Source organism: Cygnus atratus, chromosome 2, assembly GCF_013377495.2.
Source record: "Cygnus atratus isolate AKBS03 ecotype Queensland, Australia chromosome 2, CAtr_DNAZoo_HiC_assembly, whole genome shotgun sequence".
Lineage (NCBI taxonomy): Eukaryota > Metazoa > Chordata > Aves > Anseriformes > Anatidae > Cygnus > Cygnus atratus.
In genome coordinates, this window is record NC_066363.1 from 102,970,790 (window position 1) to 102,985,051 (window position 14,262).

A 14,262-nucleotide genomic window follows, 5' to 3' on the forward strand; every position below is an offset into this window, starting at 1 on the left:
TGCTGGTCTCCAGGTCTAAGGCCAAGAGATGTCTTGAAAAATATTTGTTCAGTTCAATGGACTTGAAGTGCTTCTTCGCTATCAATTGCCACGAGCTACCATGAGGGGATGAACCTTGAAAGAAGTCTTATGTGTCATTTTCACAAAACAAACAAACAAAAAATACCAAAAAAAAAACACAACGCAAAAAAAAAAAAACAAACACAAAACAAAACAAACAAAAAAAACCTCCTCCAGACTGTCTCCATGAAGCAGAAATCATTCTAATCAGCACAGGGAACACTGATGGATATTTAACTGTTTCTTACAACTTGGCCTCAGCATGTTAACCTCATGCAGGGCATCACAGAAAGTCCACACAGATCATTATGTGCTAAATAGAAATGCACAGAAAGTTATATCTATGTAATCAAAAGCAAAGAACAGTCAGACCCTTACAAAATTAAAGTGGCATTAAGATCTTTCAGAGCATTTTTAACTTGGTTTTAAATATTTTTAAAAGATTTTCTGTCAATTAATTTGTGTAACTACCACATTTGAAAATCTCATTTTACCCCACATGAAAGTTTTTGCCTGTCTCCAAACAAAGATATTTGATTTGTAATGTTACTCATATTTATTCTCCCACCCTGAGATTTTCTTAAAATATTACTTTTAAGAAAACACACCAATTTCTCTCACAAACATACTAATTAATTAATTGAGAGATGGGAAATAGGATCCATGTTTATTTTCCTGATTTTCCCCATGAGTTGCTAGCTGAAGTTGCCATGAAATATAAAAGTTACCAATATAAATAGTCATAACTGACAGAAATGTTTATGACAGAAATAGTCCTGGTCATATTTTGCCTGCTGAACACCAGAAGTTTCTAATTTTACAGGCATATCTCCCATGTCAAACATTGATTATTACATAGTTGCTTCTATTTAAGAAAGTTTATACATATCAGAAAGAAAAAAAGTTACAGAAGAAATTAAAACTGTTATAAAATGTCAGCTTTAGCCATAATATATTTTCACGTTTCATTTAATTATTTACTTATTTTAGCCTTACCTTGTTACTTTGATCCTTTAATCATAAAATTTACTCATGAAAGTAGTATTTCACCTTTACACATTCTTTGGAATTATTTAAAAGAAACACAGAAATTCAGGAAGTGTTATCTGTAACATCTCTGGATAAGATTGTTATTTGCAAAGGCCTCATGTTTCTACCTTAGGCTAACTCCCAAGCCTTTTGTCTCCTGCTTTTCCACACTGTTTCCTATGGTTCTTTGAAATTTTCTCAGAATACTTCTTCCTTCCCTAAACTCTGTTTCTTTCTTAACATCAAAACTTACTTTGCTTTTATGTGCTGTGCCACTTCATCAGCAAAGTCTGATCATAGTAATTTCTATAATTTTCTTAATTTGTTTTCTTTTTTCCTCCTTTGGTTTAGAGAAATTATTTTGACTGCAATGAACAGCACTACTGTCACGGCACCAACACTGGCCTTCAGTGGTTTTAATATTCTTTTGAAAGAACTAGGAGAGCACTTAATAATTACTTTTGCTTTCTGCCAGACATGGGGCTTTTGCATTGAATTTCTGCAGTTCCTCCAGACTGCAGCTAAAAGGATACAAAGACATTTCAGAAGTACTATCTTGGAATAATATCTGTTGAGCTAAACTGGATATACCTTTAGATTTTAGTTAATTCTGACTCCGGAAGCTGAAGAGCAAATCAAAAAATGCAACAGAACAGCTTGCTGGTTTCCACAGCCCTGATCTGTGGCAGTGTGCACAGACTGGATGGAAATTCATGCATCCTGTGAATGTCTGTGAATAAATGGCCCATGGATGGAAATTCATGCATCCTGTAAATATCTGTGAATAAATGGCCCATGACACACCATACTGAGTGTTTCTTTCCAGTCTAGGCCTGACTCCATGTCCAGCTTCTTACTGTCCTGTAAGGACATTTCACTATGTGAAAATGAAGTCATACCATTACCTTAATCTGGAATTTTAAGAGCACCAGATTCTTCTACTCCCTCACTTCTCAATGTTGATTCCTACCCGTATGAATCAATGTTGATTCCTACTAGGCGAGAAGGGGGACGGGGCTCAAACAAGGCTTGTTGGAGCCGTGTCGGGGGAAACAATGGCTAGGCTGGGGAAGAAGGCGATGGCCCAGCTGAAGTGCATCTACACTAATGCACGCAGCATGGGTAACAAACAGGAGGAGCTGGAAGCCATCGTGCAGCAGGAAGGCTACGACTTGGTTGCCATCACGGAGACGTGGTGGGACCGCTCCCATGACTGGAGTGCTGCAATGCCTGGCTATCGGCTCTTCAGGAGGGACAGGCAGCACAGAGGGGGTGGTGGCGTGGCTCTCTACATTAGAGAATCTTTTGATGTTGTGGAACTCCAGGCTGGGAATGATAAGGTTGAATCCCTGTGGGTTAGGATCCGCGGGAAGGCCGGCAAGGCTAGCGTCCTGGTCGGGGTCTGTTATAGACCGCCGAACCAGGATGAGGAGACGGATGAGGAGTTTTATAGGCAACTGACAGAAGTTGCAAAATCGTCGGCGCTTGTCCTCGTGGGGGACTTCAACTTCCCGGATATATCCTGGAAACACAACACGGCACGGAGAAAGCAGTCTAGGAGGTTTCTGGAGAGCGTGGGAGATAGCTTCCTGACGCAGCTGGTCAGTGAACCTACCACGGGTGGTGCCCTGCTAGACCTTCTCTTCACAAACAGAGAAGGACTGGTGGGAGATGTGGTGGTCGGAAACTGTCTTGGACAGAGTGACCACGAAATGGTAGAGTTCTCTATTCTTGGCGAGGCCAGGAAGGGGACCAGTAAAACTGCTGTCTTGGACTTCCGGAGGGCTGACTTTGAGCTGCTCAGGACGCTGGTTGGCCGAGTCCCTTGGGAGGCGGTTCTGAAGGGCAGAGGAGTCCAGGAAGGCTGGGCGCTCCTCAAGAAGGAAATCTTAACGGCACAGGAGCGGTCCGTCCCCACGTGCCCAAAGACGAGCCGGCGTGGAAGAAGACCGGCCTGGCTCAACAGAGAGTTGCGGCTTGTGCTTAGCAGAAAAAAGAGGGTTTATAATCTTTGGAAAAAAGGGCGGGCCGCTGAGGAGGACTACAAGGATGTAGCGAGGCTGTGCAGGGAGAAAATTAGAAAGGCCAAAGCTCATCTGGAGCTCAACCTGGCTACTGCCGTTAAAGACAACAAAAAATCCTTTTACAAATATATCAATGCGAAACGGAGGACTAAGGAGAATCTCCATCCTTTACTGGATGCGAGGGGAAACCTAGTTACTAAGGATGAAGAAAAGGCTGAGGTGCTTAATGCCGCCTTTGCCTCAGTCTTTAGCGGCAATACCGGTTGTTCTCTGGATACCCAGTGCCCTGAGCTGGCGGAAGGGGATGGGGAGCAGGATGTGGCCCTCACTATCCACGAGGAAATGGTTGGCGACCTGCTAAGGAGCTTGGATGTGCGCAAGTCGATGGGGCCGGATGGGATGCACCCGAGGGTACTGAGCGAACTGGCGGAGGAGCTGGCCGAGCCGCTTTCCATCATTTATCGGCAGTCCTGGCTATCGGGGGAGGTCCCAGTTGACTGGCGGCTAGCCAATGTGACGCCCATCTATAAGAAGGGCCGGAGGGCAGACCCAGGGAACTATAGGCCTGTCAGTTTGACCTCAGTGCCAGGAAAGCTCATGGAGCAGATTATCTTGAGGGTCATCACGCGGCACTTGCAGGGCGAGCAGGCGATCAGGCCCAGTCAGCATGGGTTTATGAAAGGCAGGTCCTGCTTGACGAACCTGATCTCCTTCTATGACAAAGTGACGCGCTTGGTGGATGAGGGAAGGGCTGTGGATGTGGTTTACCTTGACCTCAGTAAGGCTTTTGACACCGTTCCCCACAACATTCTCCTCAAGAAACTGGCTGCTCGGGGCTTGGACTGGCGTACGCTTCGCTGGGTTAGAAACTGGCTGGATAGCCGGGCCCAGAGAGTTGTGGTGAATGGAGTCAAATCTGGTTGGAGGCTGGTCACAAGTGGTGTCCCCCAGGGCTCGGTACTGGGGCCGGTCCTCTTTAATATCTTTATCGATGATCTGGATGAGGGCGTCCAGTGCACCCTCAGTAAGTTTGCAGATGACACCAAGCTAAGTGCGTGTGTCGATCTGCTCGAGGGCAGGAAGGCTCTGCAGGAGGATCTGGATAGGCTGGAGCGATGGGCTGAGGTCAACTGTATGAAGTTCAACAAGGCCAAGTGCCGGGTCCTGCACCTGGGGCGCAACAACCCCAAGCAGAGCTACAGGCTGGGAGAGGAGTGGCTGGAAAGCTGCCTGGCCGAGAAGGACCTGGGAGTATTGGTTGATAGTCGGCTGAATATGAGCCAGCAGTGTGCTCAGGTGGCCAAGAAGGCCAACAGCATCCTGGCCTGTATAAGAAGCAGCGTGGCCAGCAGGTCTAGGGAGGTGATTGTCCCCCTGTACTCGGCTCTGGTGAGGCCACACCTCGAGTACTGTGTTCAGTTTTGGACCCCTCGCTACAGGAAGGACATGGACGTGCTCGAGCGAGTCCAGAGAAGGGCGACCAAGCTGGTGAGGGGTCTGGAGAACAAGTCTTACGAGGAGCGGCTGAGGGAGCTGGGCTTGTTCAGCCTGGAGAAGAGGAGGCTCAGGGGCGACCTTATCGCTCTCTACAGTTACCTTAAAGGAAGCTGTAGTGAGGTGGGGGTTGGTCTGTTCTCCCACGTGCCTGGTGACAGGACAAGGGGGAATGGGCGAAAGTTGCGACAGGGGAGTTTTAGGTTGGATGTTAGGAAGTACTTCTTTACCGAAAGGGTTATTAAGCATTGGAACGGGCTGCCCAGGGAGGTGGTGGAGTCACCATCCCTGGAGGTCTTTAAAAGACGTTTAGATGTAGAGCTTAGTGATATGGTTTAGTGGAGTACTTAGTGTTAGGTCGGAGGTTGGACTCGATGATCTTGAGGTCTCTTCCAACCTAGAAATCTGTGTCTGTGTCTGTGTCTGTGTCTGTGTCTACCCTATTAATCTCAGGCTAGCCAGGATTTAATATCAGTGTGAATGCTTCCTGTTTCTACCTGTGCTTTACTTCTTGGTTTAAGAAGCCTTTCTGAGTGAAAGAAAAAGTAGGTGATGAAGTTTAAAAACGTTGAGTTTCTGTATTTTAACATTCTTGTAATATATCATGTACTAAGGACACCTGCTTAGTTTGCAATACAAAAGCTAAGGCTACAGAATACGTGGGCATTCTTGAAATAAACAAAATTACTTTGTGAATGACCCATAGGGACTCTGGCTAAACAACAAAATATGGTGCATTTTAATTTTTCCACTAGATTTTACTATGAAGTAAAATATATTTAAAAAAATAGAAAGATGTATGATTGAGAGAGGACATTGAACAGAGAAGCAACAGGGCCTCACACAGTAATGAGAGGATACATAAAGATACATACATATATACATAAAGATTGAAGAGAAAAAAAAAAGATAAAAACTTTTAAAAAGCTGCAATAAACTTATTGTAGACGAGTCACAGTGGTGGGGACAGCAGTGGTGGGTGAGCAAGTAGTTCATCAATTCAAGATCCAAACAGAAAAACAGGTTTTGAGTGAAGAATGAGAAAACAGTGGAGGGGAAGCCTCAGTTCCTTTCTAATTGAGAAAGGATAATTCAACATAAGATGAGAAGAGAAAGGATCATGTCGTGATAAGGTGAATATTGGTTGGAAAAGGAAAAAAAGGAATGAAGAGTTAAAGATGCAGAACAGAAAACAAGGTGAAACGACAAAATATTTTACTATCTTCAACTGTGTCCTGAACTTTTTTTTTTTTTAACTAAGAGTATTAGTCCAGAAGATAAGTAATCTTATGAACTAATAACAATAATTAGCCATTCTCCATTGCCCTCACTGTTTAGGTGGTGGTGGTTTTTTGTCCTTTTTTTTTTTTTTTTTTTTTCTTCTAAGATCATGTAATATTCTTGAAGAAAGACCGGAATTTAAGGGCATCAAATAAAACTGTATTAACACATAACAAACAGTACAATCAGAACAATGACTTTCAGAATAGTAAGTTTCAACATCAACAACAAAAAATCTGTGTTCTTGACATTCTAATTAATGGGTTTTTAGGTAAAAAGGAATTTGTAATTAATAAGAAAGACTCAAGGTATTTTAATTTGATTCCAAGTAAGGACTGAACTATGTTGAATGATCATGGAAGTATAAATGGTAATTTTCCCCCCATTTGACAGGAAAAGTTATATTACATGTACTAAGTAGCTAGCAAGAGGATTGGACAAACTGGGGCTTTATTTTCTGGAAAAGTAGACACTCCTTTCACAAAAGTAATCAACAAAATTAAATCTTTGAGATATCACATGAAGAAGAGACATCTTGGCTATTCATGTCAAGGACTAGGTCGAGGATACTATGCAACTGAAAAGACTGGAACTAAAAATATTTTATTTATTTATTTATTTATTTATTCTAGACTGAAATTATTCTCTGATGTTCTGTTAGGATACAGGAATATCATAGGAGTTTAAAGTAACTCATATCCACACAGTATCCTTTAAAGACTTTTTAGAGTGTGAAATATCAATAGCTAGAAAAGGCATTGTATTATTAGGAATTGTGTATTTGTGCTTTTGAATTTCATAAAATGTGATTCCATTAAAAAACTGTTTAATCTCTGCACAATTTACAAATCTGATGGGGTATATTGGGTTATACCTGGTATATTTTATTCCAAAACTTGAAACAGAACAGCAAAGAAAATAAAACCTGTTTGAAGATCTTTGATATGAAATTTACCATGCAACAACATTTTTTCTGGCCTAGACAACCTAATGCTTGGTTCCTGTCCCCCTCTCGATATCTCATTGCCTGAAAAGTGCTTACAAAGTTGAATGAAATCAAATAAGAACCACATTGAATTAATATAACTATGGCATAAGAAACAGATAAGAAAAGGATACTAGCCTTTAATATAATTGATAATATGTGTGAAGAAAGAGGATGACGTGTTCCTGGTTGATGAGCAGAACAGTGAATCTATATATTTAAAGAAAAAAAATGAGTAAAGCAGGGAGACCTAAATATGGAGACAAGCCTCTGCTCACTAGGAGCTAAATAGAACCGAAATTGTCATTACTACTGTCATTGCAGGAGGTAATGGAAGATTCATCAATTGAAATTTAGACTATGAGAATAAAATCTAAGAAACAATATTATCCTTTCAGAAGTTTGTCAATTAAGTCTTTTCCAATTTATCATGATTCTGAAAACTATACATATTCTTCAGTTTGTTTCCTCTATCTGAAAGCAGGCAAATTCTGTTTTTCTTGTCTCATATTACTGCAAGTTTTCCGAGGGATGGTGCATTCTTTCAGCATTCTTTCATCATTTTCCAAATGACATCCATTGTGGTGGTGCATAGGGTGGGAACACTGTGTGCTGACCAGGGGTTTTTTGTTTTGTTTTGTTTGTTTTGTTTTAGTTCTATTTTTATGTTAAGTATTAGAGGAAATGTTCTAGCTTATAATGGAAAGTCTTGTCAAAAGTAATCCTTCACTTCTTTATTTACCTCATTGTTAGTGTTTTATTAATAATCAGAACACAAAGTCAGATACTGAAAATAAAATATATTATTTTTTTCCTTACTTTTTTATGTGAAGGCATGTGTTATTTAATTCTTTGTAGGGATTTAGGATTTTTTAAGTTTTTATGATTATTTATTTAATTTAAAATGTATCCAGGAATGTCTCCTTAAATATAAGAGTTTGAATCTGATTTAATTCTAGTTTCCTATTGGCATAGCCTGGATGATTTCATTTAAGGGTGCTTCTGATTTAGCTCATTTTATGTGGAGAATTGACTCAGAAGCCAAAACCACAAGTTTAGCAATACATCAGGATATGTCAAAAACCATCAGCTTAACTGAAATGTTTAAAATTATTTTTATCCATGGGTGTTTCATGTTTAGGGCAGTTAAATCTCCTCAGAAACCATGCGAAAGGTGAATTCATTTAGTTATTAATGTCTGTAAGAAATTATGAATGAAAGCAAAAAGGAACATGAATCCTGAAAAGAGTTTTGGAGCATTTCATGAAGCGTTTTCCTGCAGATCATCTGGCAAACAGATTCAAGTGTGAATCACAGAATGTGGTCCTTTACATCATTATGCTGACAAGTGGTTCTTCAGTACTGAGTGGTATCCTGTGGAGCTGAAAATGTTCCAGTAGGATTTGCCCAGTGAATCAAACATGTTGTAATTGGATTTGCTACTTCTTTACAATAAAAAGCAAATGCGGCAAGTATTTTTTGTTTTTACTGTGTATGTGTGTTGGTCTTTTTAATTAGCAAAATATTTATGAAAAAAGACATGGTTTTAGTCATAAGTTTCAATATTTCAAATTCTCTTAAAAATAAATAATTGTCATAGTTAAAGAAAGCTAAAATTAAATATATATATCTTTATTTTAATCTGTATAGAGCAGTATACCACCACAGATCTAACAATCTCTTATCATCTCAGCATCTGTTTACTAAATTGATTTTTTTATTTTATTATTATTATTTTTGTCTAAATATAATTGCTAAAGCTGTTGAAGGACTGCAGAAAATGAACATATTTACTTCTAATGTCAAGTTCTCAGATAGAACATTTCAACTTTTCTTTAGCTCAGAAACGTCTGGACTGAAGTATGGCAGAATAGTTTGTGAAAAAGAACATAATATAATCCTTAATTTACCAGTGTTTAGATAAAAACATGTAGATATGCCTACTTCATTTTCTCACGGAGAAGAAAACAAAAATAAAGTAGGAGTATCTGTATCTCTTGTCTATGAAACTGTACAAGAACTTTTATTCTTCAGTTAATAACATGCGGAGTCTTCCACTAGAAGAGGAGATCCCACACTGACTTGGGAAAAATTTTTAAGGATAAATCACTTTTGGAGAATCTACTGGAGCTCCTGTGTATGTGTGTCAGTGCAATATTATCCATTACACCTTTGGGGAATTTGAGTAGATTCCAAAAGTCTCCTTTAAGTTTTGTTTATTTCTTTTTGATGTCCCTGATTTAATTTTAATATTCTTCTAGTTCCAGCTGAAAGCCAGTAACATAAGAATTTATATGGGCTCCACCCCTATCTTAACCAGCACTGCCAAAGGTCACTGCCACAGAATGAAAGCTATCTGTCCAAGTCCTGCCTACCAGAAGTTTATCCATCCCCACAGAGCTATGCTCTGTTGATAGAAATAGTGTAGGTGATGCTTTCTTTGCCCCAGAGACTTTTTGGATGGAATGTGTTGCCTTTAGCAGGCTGTTTCTAAAAGGGCTCCAAGGAATTGCAGTTGGAAGACTTAGGCTTCCTTCTCCTACGGGCATGACTGAAGTGTCTGAAGCTTTACTTTCAGCTCTGCATCATATGATTGACAGAAGAGAGTGAAATAATGATTTCATGTTTTTCAAATCATGAGAATCTTTGTCCACAGCAGAGGTAGCAGTCACCTAAGGGAAGACAAATATAGACCCAGAAATAATGAGCTGGTTTCAGCTGCATGTATGTCTGGGAAACTGCAGATCAATAACCAATTGCTCAGCTCTAAAAATACTGGTGGACCAGGCCTGAAAAGGGCAATAGACTGGCTATCTCCTCTTGTATATTCATAGCCACTAGCAAATAAGTATTTTGCAGCTAGCTATATAAGACAAAATTCAGAAAGAATATGAACACCAATAGTCACTGGCTTTAATTCTGGCTCCTTGTTGGTCTACTCATGTCTTTTGGTAATTAAAATAGTTCCACTGAAGGAATGAGAACAAACAAGATATACCGTGGTTTAAGATTGTAAAGCAGGTAATATGTCTCTCCGTACTGTCTATATTATCTTTAGCTGAACAGGGAATGAATCTCCCATTTGTTTTCTTCAGCCACGGTAGGAAATCTCATCATTCAGCTTTGACCTTTCCCCTCATTTAAAACAAATGTCCTGCCTTTCCCTACATTCCTACATACTTTTGATACTAGTGATAGGATTTGAAAAATAAATATCACAATTTGATATTTTAAAAGATGTTTCATTTCTCTAGTATGTACAGACTTCTGCCAACTGCTTGTTGGGCATTGAAAGCTCAGTTTTTTGTCATCTGAAATGTCAATAGGGTTTTTTCTGTATTGCCACAGATACTCTAGTAAAGTGATGGGGTGTTAATATACTGCCTAAAAAGATAATCAGCACACCATTATAAAGCAGTAGCAATGACTGTATTTCTAGTCAGTCAGCTCTACATTGATTAAAATCCACAGACTTAAAGGCACTAATAAACTAACAAATTAATTTCTCTAAAGCTATTTTGTTCATGTATAACTGACAGATAATTACTCTGGCAATTCTATATAATAGTTCGAAGTCCTTCCCTAATGGTATCATTTCATATTTACAAAATGAAATAAATAATGTCCCAATTAGAATAAAATGAAATTTATGTCACATTCATAACATATAAGTAATTGTTCTCCAAGTAAGTGAAGTGCTGGGTGACTAGTGAAGACACACGTTAATATGTTAATATGCAATACCAGTCAATATGATTTGGTCAAATGTCACATCAAGATGTGCGTTAAAGGAGACACTTCTCAAGGTTAAGTAATAGCTTTTAAAATAACTAGTCATGCACAGACTAGCAAGGCTGTTGTTGACATAGCTCTAATTAATTGACTGAAGATATTACATTTTAGATGTTAGCTCTTCTAGCCAGAGTATAATTAAATTTTGCATACTTGTTAGATGTAGCAGTCCAAATTATCAAAAACACAATGTGTGAAAGACATAAAGTCAAAAAAGACTCAATTAAAATATTTAGATTCAGTACAAATAAAGCTAAAAATATTAAATGCTAAACTAATTAAAAAAAAAAAAAAGAAAAAAGAAAGAAAATCACGCAAAAACGAAACAACAACAACAAAAAAACATAAGCTCAGAGGTATTATTGAAAAGGTGACCTGAGCAGGACTGGTATCCACTCCCATAAATAAATAAAAAATGTAAGATGCATAGGTGGCATATGAAAACAGCGATATTCAGTAAAATACAAAGTTTAAATAACAACATTTTTTTTTCATTTTTCTAGTTCCCACTATTGTTTTTTACCAACTCAGCAAAATGTTACTGTTATAGTAGTGACCTACCCTGTGCTAATCTGCAATCAAGAATCCCACATAGCTGGAGCTAAATATACCATATTTATTCTTAAAAGTTTAATATGCCTTTTTCTGGTGTCATCACATAAAATTCTTAAAACATGTGAAGAATGGAAAACTTACATACAATATATCTTGGCACTGATTGGAAATAATTAAATCATGGATAAAAAAGCAATGAAAATGGTAAAGAGTTTCTAACATAACAAATCTGTACGAAATATTGTTTTCTATGTGAAATTCACGAAGTGTAAGAAGCAGCAAGTATAAGATTAAGTCTACCATTTTGCACACAATGAAAGATTGTATCAATTGCTCTATTGATATTACAAAAATAAGCAAATAAATAAATAAATTGTTTAAGTTTCAAAACAAAACAATTGTTACATTTAAGTATCAAGACAAAAAAAAAAGAAAACATATACATTAAATAAAGTAGTGTATGTATGTATGTGTGTTGCAGGGGGGGGCTGCTAATTGCTTGAGGGTTATACGAGCATTATAGCTTAAGTGTCTACCACATTGGGTGGGGCCTAAAGTGTCCAATGAAAAAGAGTTACTATCAAAACAACACTGATGCACGAAAGAAAACTCACATCATGTGAGGCCTCTGCTTGAGACAAGAATCGTGTTTCAGAAACTGGATAATAATTAATTTGATTATCTCACGTGAATTGTTCTATTTTTCTGTTGTTGTTTATTTGATATTATAAAAACAAGCAAAGACAACACAAAATTTCAGAAAAGGAGTTACCTTTGAAATGACCATTCATTTTCAAGATTTTATTTTGTTTCATTCTTTCATTATTGTTTCTGCACAATACTTTTAAGGACAGAAAGAACTGTTTTCCTCAGGAGTCAGTTTCAAAATCCCGCAGTAAAACAGGATCAAGTACATATATATGTATTAGATGATTCTAATAATATCTAGTTAACATCTACCTTGTTACTATGCTTTGGTATGTTTTTATTCCCTAATTGTAAGACTTTTCTTATATAAAGTTGTTGTTATTGTTGTTGTTATTATTATTATTGATAATGGTTTGTTAAAAAATTAAGCTGTTTTGTCCTTATTCTTCAGCTAACAGTAATTATCCTCATTATCTCTCATTCTATATACATTAATATTTTAGGAGGCTGTTATTTCACTCTTATTTTTTCCATCAGCACACAAATTACTTCATGATATCCCAGAGGTTGGATATTTAGAACCTTTTCCTCTTCCTATTATTATTCTTGAAATGTTAGGCAGTAAAAGGTATTATTTTGTAATGCAATGACCTGGTCATAATTCATAATAAATTACTGTTATTATGACATTGGGAATAAAAAACCAAGTCAGACTACCAGGACATCTAAAGCTAATATCCAGTTTCAAATGGTGTCAGGATTTCATCTGGGGACAATACTAGAACAAACCAAAGTACTCCACCACTTTGTACCAAGAGGTAAATCTGTCCCTAGTGTAGAGGAAAATCATGGGTTTCACTGGATATAAAAAGAAAATACTGCTTTAAAAACTGTAGCCTACTTATTACAACCACAATTGATATTGTCATTGCTCTGTTCTCAATATCAGTCTTTATTAAACCAGTGTAATCCAACACAAGTGAGAGAGAGTGAAGATGTACTACTTCCTGAAGAATAGGACAGGAGCAGAAATATGGTCCCGATTTCTCATATTCCCTTGGGAAATTATTAGTGAGAGCTCATTTGTTCATCTATGAAAATACATTTGTCTTCTTTTTAATGAGGGATTATTCTATTAAGAATTTGTCTATTTTTTTCATATTATTATATTACCTAAAAGCTCTGTTCTTTTACTAATCCTCCATTCTGCTACATATTATAGCTATAACACAGACTACAAGGTCATTTCATTTACAATAACCTTACAATTAGGGGAATACAAGAAACAACTGAGAGGGGAAGACAGATGAGTACCAGACAACACTAGTCACTGTGATAGGCAGCAGACTCTGCACAGAACTGCCTTAAAAACTGTGAACTCTTTTTTTCCTTTAAGTAGGTAATACTGTTTGTTGTTATTGCTGTTGTTTTAAAGAAAGATAAGAAATAAGAAATTAATTTCTGGTTATTTTGTAATTGTTACTTCTGAGAGTGAGTTGAAGTTTGGAGAATAGAAAGAAGGCAATTGTTTGCAGCTATTGGGTTTATAAAGAATGGCAACTTATGCTGGCCAAAAGCTGGAGGCGGTGTCTAAATGCCAGATGAGTAGGAAGATGCTGGAAGTAAATGTGCTCTGAAATGTCTTGAAAGTAATGGCAAATTGAATATGTTTGATGTAGCAGAGAAGGGAAAAACAGAAAGACATACAACTCTGAATTTCCTCACATAGCTTTATGTTTTCTTTGTTTGTTTGTTTGTTTTTTAATAATTTGTTCAGCATCTGTATTTTCAATTAAAATCACATTATACACATAACAAATAGTGTGCAACATCTCAAAATTTGAAAATATTTATTTTTCTACAATATGTCAGAGATGCTGAGTAGAGGGGAAAGATCACCTCTCTTGACTTGCTGAGACACTTTGCCTAATGTAGCCTAGAACATCATTAGCCTTCTTAGTGGCCAGGGCACATTGATGACTCATTTTCAACTCGGTGTCCATCAGGACCCGCAGGTTCATTTCTGCAAAGCTCCTTTCCAGATGGGTGGCCCCCAGCTTTTTCTGGTATCTGGGTTTGTTCCTCCCCAGTTGCAGGAATGTACTGAAATGAAATGACCATTCATTTTCAAGATTTTATACTGAGCAAATTAGTTCTTAGCACTAAATGCACCCATTGTAAAAAGACACTCCACGGCATAACACTTGCTCAAGCTTTATTTGAGAAACAAGCTGAGCTTTTGTTGACATTGTCTTCCATGTGGCAAACACTATTCTTACAGACTTAGGATAATTAGTAATTTTCCACAGCAAACTGAAACAAGAGAGTACACAAGTCACACCCCTTCCATTCAAATCTCGTCTTGCACTGTTATAGCTTTTGAAGTTGAAAAAC

General features: G+C 37.7%; 1 protein-coding gene across 8 annotated transcripts in view; it reads left to right on the forward strand.

The window, feature by feature from the left end:
* CDH19 (cadherin 19) overlaps positions 1 to 14,262 on the forward strand; it is a 74,222-nt gene that overhangs the window by 16,182 nt on the left and 43,778 nt on the right. For 4 of the 8 annotated variants that reach the window (XM_035565367.2, XM_050708660.1, XM_050708665.1 and 1 more), the window contains exon 1: positions 7,981 to 8,341. The exons of 3 other annotated variants lie outside the window; for them this stretch is intronic. The gene's annotated coding sequence lies outside the window, so the exon portion shown is untranslated. Of the gene's footprint in view, positions 1 to 7,980; positions 8,342 to 11,393; positions 11,425 to 14,262 lie in introns of those variants that run through there. One more of the 8 variants, XM_050708664.1, reaches the window with a different exon arrangement.